The 5,880-nt window shown below is 36.3% G+C and overlaps 1 pseudogene; it reads left to right on the top strand.

Moving 5' to 3' along the window:
• LOC103609999 overlaps positions 1 to 3,000 on the top strand; it is a 6,591-nt pseudogene extending 3,591 nt beyond the window's left edge.
• Positions 3,001 to 5,880: the final 2,880 nt, after the last annotated feature.

Here is a 5,880-nt window from a genome sequence, read left to right as displayed (position 1 = left end):
AAGTTTTTGTTCATTTCTTACATGTATTTTTATTTTTCCTTGATATATATTTTTAACTTAATCATGATTGTGTAAGGATACACAACTTTTTAAGTCATAAGATTGGAAATGTTTATCTAGATTGATGTTTCCAATATTATTTTTTTCTGGGTATTGTGAACATTATAAGTAGAAATTATAATGCTCCATTGGTTCTCCAAGGTTCCCTCTCTCAATTATGCAATATTTTATTTTTTTTCCATGACAACCCTCATTGGAAACTCTGAGTTAAAAAATTCAAATCTCAACGGAAAAGGAAGCTGATTGGCTTATATTATAGAGTGTCCTCAAAAAGCCAATCACCCATGCCTTGTTTGCCAGAGTGCACAATACCACTGTCAATGCACTGGCTGTGTGTATAAAGGGAGTAGAAGAAATTATCAGTAAAAGACCACAAGTGAAATATATATCCCAAACTTGTTTACAAAATTTGTATTTCAAAAGTGTAATTGATATTCCAAAATGCATAATTTAGACCAAATGGAAATTGATGTATATAAAGTGTAATTTCTGGAGGAATTAATTATGTATTCTTTATACATATTATGCATAATATATAAAACTATATAAATACAATAGATGATATGATTTCATATGATATAACATAATATAACTTGCATATACATGTAAAGACCAGCAACTCAAACATAGAATCTCATGTTTTAGCAGCTTTCAATAGAAGTGGAAAAATCTAACCTTTTTTTCCTGCTTGGATCTTCCTTATGAATTTGATCCAGGTTGTTCTTCTCACTGAAGTCACACCATCTTCCTTGCTGTTCCCTAATGGTATGAAGAAGGCTCTTGTCTAGGGCACCATTCAAATGGCCATTTTCTGCCATACATATTTTTCCCAGAGATATATGCTTGATTTACATTCCACTTCCTTCAGTTTATCTGCTTAAAAAGCCCTAATAAGAGATGACTACACAAAGAAAGACTTCCCTCTTTGTGGAATATACTAAGAAGCTTATGTACTTCACAGGGCCTGGTTTTCCAAAGTCTTGCAGTTTTAAATATTGACCTTGCAAGGACAGGAAATTTTCCTCAGGCTATAAGTCTCTGGTGTAAGATAAAGATAAAGATTTGTGGCACAGCAGGCTGTTGGCTCAAAGACAGACTAGGTACTGATCGTTATGTAAAGATACTGAGAAATTGCTGTTACAAAGGAATATTTGCTAAGATCAAGCTTGTGTTGATAGCACCACTTAATTGCCTTACTGGAATGTCACCTGACTTGTTTCACTGAAAGTTACCAGCCTATACTGTTAAACTATAACACCACTTTTGTTCTCTTCCTGTAACTTCCTGGTCTGGAAAATAAATGCAGGAAAAGAACCCCAATTTGGCATTAATTTCCCGAGGAAGGTATCCCTCTTGCTTGAGGGTTCTGGTGGGATATTAACCACTTTGGGGCCTCTCATTGCTCAGAAGAGATGGGCTTTGAGTATCCTTTGCATCTCCGTCACCCAGGGGAAGTGGAATGACAAATCCGTGGGAGGCAAAGCAACACAAACCAACACCTCTTCCCTCTATAACATCCTTACCCTGCATCATTTACTAATTATAGTAACCACATGAAATAAATTTCATAGTATATTGATATTCTGTTGTTACCCCAACATACAAATACCCACGTATCTCACAATAAAACTTGTTAAAGACAAGGATTTAAAAATATATTCGCTTCCCTTCTGTTTCCAGGACCTGAAGTTGAAACTACACTTGGCACAAAATATCTAGTAAAAGTACTTCATGAATGAACAAACAAAAGTCTCAGAGAATGTGTAGAGGAAAACGTTGCCATGGACAAATGTTGAGGAAAAAAGACTATGGTGGCTACTCACTGACAACATCAAGAAGATGAATCACTTGGTATTCCCTGATTTTTCAGCTAAAGAGAAATAGACCTGTACATGATAAATAGGAATTTATTCACTAAATGTATGCAGAAGGCAAATGAAATTTCTGTTAATCTGTTGAACACTGTGTGTCTCTAAATTTGCAATACTTTTGTATCTTTTCCAGCTGTTTCATCAGCACATTGGACTGGAAAAAAATTTATCATCCTGGGACTCTCAGAGGAGGCAGACCTACAGGCTCTTGTCTTTGGGCTGTTCCTGTCCATGTACCTGGTCACCTTCACTGGAAACCTGCTCATCATCCTGGCCGTTATCACTGACTCCTGCCTCCACACACCCATGTACTTCTTCCTCTTCAATCTCTCTTTTGCTGACATCTGCTTCACCTCCACCTGCATCCCGAAGATACTGCTGAACATCCAGCGACAGAGCAAACTCATTACCTACGCAGGATGCATTGCTAAGATATACTTTTTCGTGCTTTTTGGAGTTTTGGATAACTTCCTCCTAACCGTGATGGCCTATGATTGGTTTGTGGCCATCTGTCACTCCCTGAGCTACACCGTCACCATGAACGCCTGGCTCTGTGGCCTCCTGCTTCTTGCATCCTGGATCATAACTGCTCTGCAGTCTTTGTTGGAGAGCTTAATGGTTTCGTGACTGTCTTTTTGGAAAGAAGTGGAAATTCCCTACTTTTTCTGTGAACTTAATCAGCTGGTCCAACTTTCTTGTTCTGACACCTTCCCCATTGATACTATAATATATTTTGCAGCTGGAATTACAGGTGTTATTCCACTCACTGTTATCCTTTTCTCTTACTCTGACTGTAACATCTGTTTTGAGAATTTCATCAGCTGGGGGCAAGTATAAAGCATTTTCTACCTGTGGGTCTCATCTCTCAGTTGTCTCCTTGTTCTATGGTACAGGTCTTGGAGTGTACCTTAGTTCTGCAGCTACCCAAAACTACAGGGCAAGTGCTATAGCCTCAGTGATGTACACTGTGGTCACACCCATGCTAAACCCCTTTATCTACAGTCTTAAAAACAAGGACATAAAGCAAGCCCTTTACAAACTCTTCAGCCCCAAATCATTCTCTACTTAAGGGGATTTTGTCTGAATGTAGACTTATTCATGAACTACAGTGCTCAAAATGCTTGAAGACATAAATCACAGTATTTTTTTTTAAATTACTGATATCATCTGCAATTTATCTTATTGACAAAGTTTGGTCTCTTTAATTTTTCACACAGTATAAGCAACTGGGGTATTTTTCTGTATTTTCTTTAAAAAATTTTGATCTTTCTCATTATATTTTTTCTGGGATTGGTGTTGAAAATAGAATCCACTGCATGAATTTTCAGCAGCAAAATGCATAATACAGGAAACTGGGTACTTATAATACTATAGGAAGAGTTAGAGGAGCAAATGTGTACTGCTGGGCCTGTCAAATTAAAACAGCTGCCCCTGATATAAGCTGCTCTTAGAGCAAAATCACTTACCCTATTGGACACTATATACCAATTTTCAGGATGTGTGTCTACCCACTTCAGAAAGAAACCACATCTGCAATCGCAGAGGCAACTGGAGTCACAGCATGATAAAGTTTACAATAATCAAAATTCACTCCCTAATATCTAATTTTCTTCTTCATCATGTAAAGCATTAGTTAAGTAGGGGCATAGCAGTCATCTGTACCCATGGTATTTCAAGCACTGATAGTGTCACTAATCACTGTGGTTTTCCTGGGGATGCTTTGTTACTCTTAATATTTTGATAGGCAGGAACACTGTAGATTTCTCTTGGAACCTTCTACCATAATATCCCTTGTTCACACATTATGAAAGCCAATTATGACATTTTTAACTACACATGCCACAAATTTGGCAATAATAGTAGGATATAATTATGGACATAAAATATGCTTTGTAAAACAAAATTAGGCTAATACTTTATTATCATTCTTCTCATAGGTGACCACATTAATCTGTAAGCTGTAATGCCAATTTCCTATTAAGCACTTCACAATTTTCTAGGTAAAGTCGACAGGTTTCTTTGAGCATTAGTACTCTGAGAAATTATTTGCAGTGTTCTCTGAAAAAGAAAGAAGGAAGGAAGGAAGGAAGGGAGGGCAGGAAAGAGGATGGAAGAAAAGAATAAGAAACTGAAAGAAATAAAGAAAATAAACACAATGAAAGAAGGAAGAAAGATTACGTGAAAGGAGGAAAAGTGCTTAATTATATTTGCAGAATTTGTAGCATACATGTTCTTATTTGGGGAAATTTTCACCAACCACCGTGACTTTGCTGACCATGGAGTGAGACGAGATATATACAATCAGACCTCATGACCTGTTTTGAGCTGGCTCCAACACACCAGCGCCTTTGGATAGAGTTAGGAGGAAAACAGAGCATTCATGTGTGCAGTAGTAGTCTTTTCTCAAGGTTAGCTTGTCCCATGATTTGAGGGTCTGGGTCAGTGAACAGTCTCAAGTTTGAGAATCAAGTGAAATATTCTGAATCTTCATTCCAGTTACTTAGAACAAGATTCTATTTATAAGATTTTTAAAAATTTATTGTTATTATTTTTTCTTGGTATACAGTTTCACAGGATCTTAATAAGATGCCCATCATTTTTGTTCATGGAGACAGCAGAACAAATTGCCTTTTCCAAAAATTCCTGTGGTTCAGTCAGTTGAGAATAAATTGCTGGTCCTGCTGCCTTTTACATTAACAATCAGTTTATTGCCTCTTGGGCTGAGTGATGTGCACTTGGGCTCTGGCAGTCCAAGATGCCATTCTCCCCTTTGAACTTAGGGTGACCTTATTTCATTTCCAACACCTCTCACGCTAACTCAGTCGTACATTAAGACAACCCTACAGAGATTTCCAAGGAGATGGTGCACTTATCATCATTGTATTTCTCAATCTCTTGGTGAATACAACAGCCTCTAAGCCCTTTCTTAGGGCATCCTGGGGAGTTCAGGTGTTGGATCTGAGGACATCCAGCATACCAGTCTCTGTGAACTTCGGATTCCTTCCTATACATAACAATTAGGTATTTATGGCATGAACTTTCTTTTAAGAATAGGCCACTCTTCTAAAAAAATCTCAGTGTGGTAAAACGTACATAATATAAATTTACCATTTTGCCACTTTGAAGTAAAATTTCAGTGGTATTAAGAATTTTCCAGTCATTGTGCAACCATCACCACTACCTATCTCTAGAACATTTTGATTATCTCAAACTGAAACTCTGTACCCATTAAGCAATAAGTCCCCATTCTCCCATACCCCCATTTCTGTCAATGACTACTTTCTGTGTAAAAATTAATTTGATTCTTTTAGGTATATATAAGTGGAATCACACAATATTTGTTCTTTCATGTCTGGCTTATTTAAATTATCATCATATTTTCAAGGTTCATTCATATAGTATCATGTATCAAAATTTTCTTCTTTTTAAGGCTGAATAATATTTAATTGTATGTATGTACTACATCTTGTCTATTGATTTATCCATCAATGGACATTTGGGTTATTTCCACCTTTTGACTATTGTGATTCATGCTGCTATTAACACAAACATCTGTTTGGGTCCCTGGTTTCACTTTCTTTTGGCATAAACCTAAAAATGGAATTACTAGATTATAGGATAGGTCTACGTTTAATTTTTTGAGGAACTGCCATACTGTTTTATACAGTGCCTGCACCATTTTACATTCTCACACATTCTTGTTATTTTCTTTTCCTTTTTAAAATAATAGCCATTTAATGGGAATGGAGTAAGATTTCATTGTGGTTTTGATTCATACTTTTCTAATAATTAGTAATGCTGAGCATCTTTATATTTGCTAATTGTCCATTTATATATTTTCTATGGTGAAAGCTCTATTAAAGGCATTTAAACTTTTTTTAATTGGGTTTTTTATGGTTTTGCTGTTGAGCATTAGTAGTTCCTTATATACTCTGGATATTAATCACCT

The sequence above is a fragment of the Galeopterus variegatus genome, unplaced genomic scaffold (assembly GCF_000696425.1).
Source record: "Galeopterus variegatus unplaced genomic scaffold, G_variegatus-3.0.2 Scaffold10442, whole genome shotgun sequence".
NCBI lineage: Eukaryota > Metazoa > Chordata > Mammalia > Dermoptera > Cynocephalidae > Galeopterus > Galeopterus variegatus.
The sequence above is the reverse complement of the archived record's forward strand: the minus strand, read 5'-3'. Positions and strand labels throughout refer to the sequence as shown.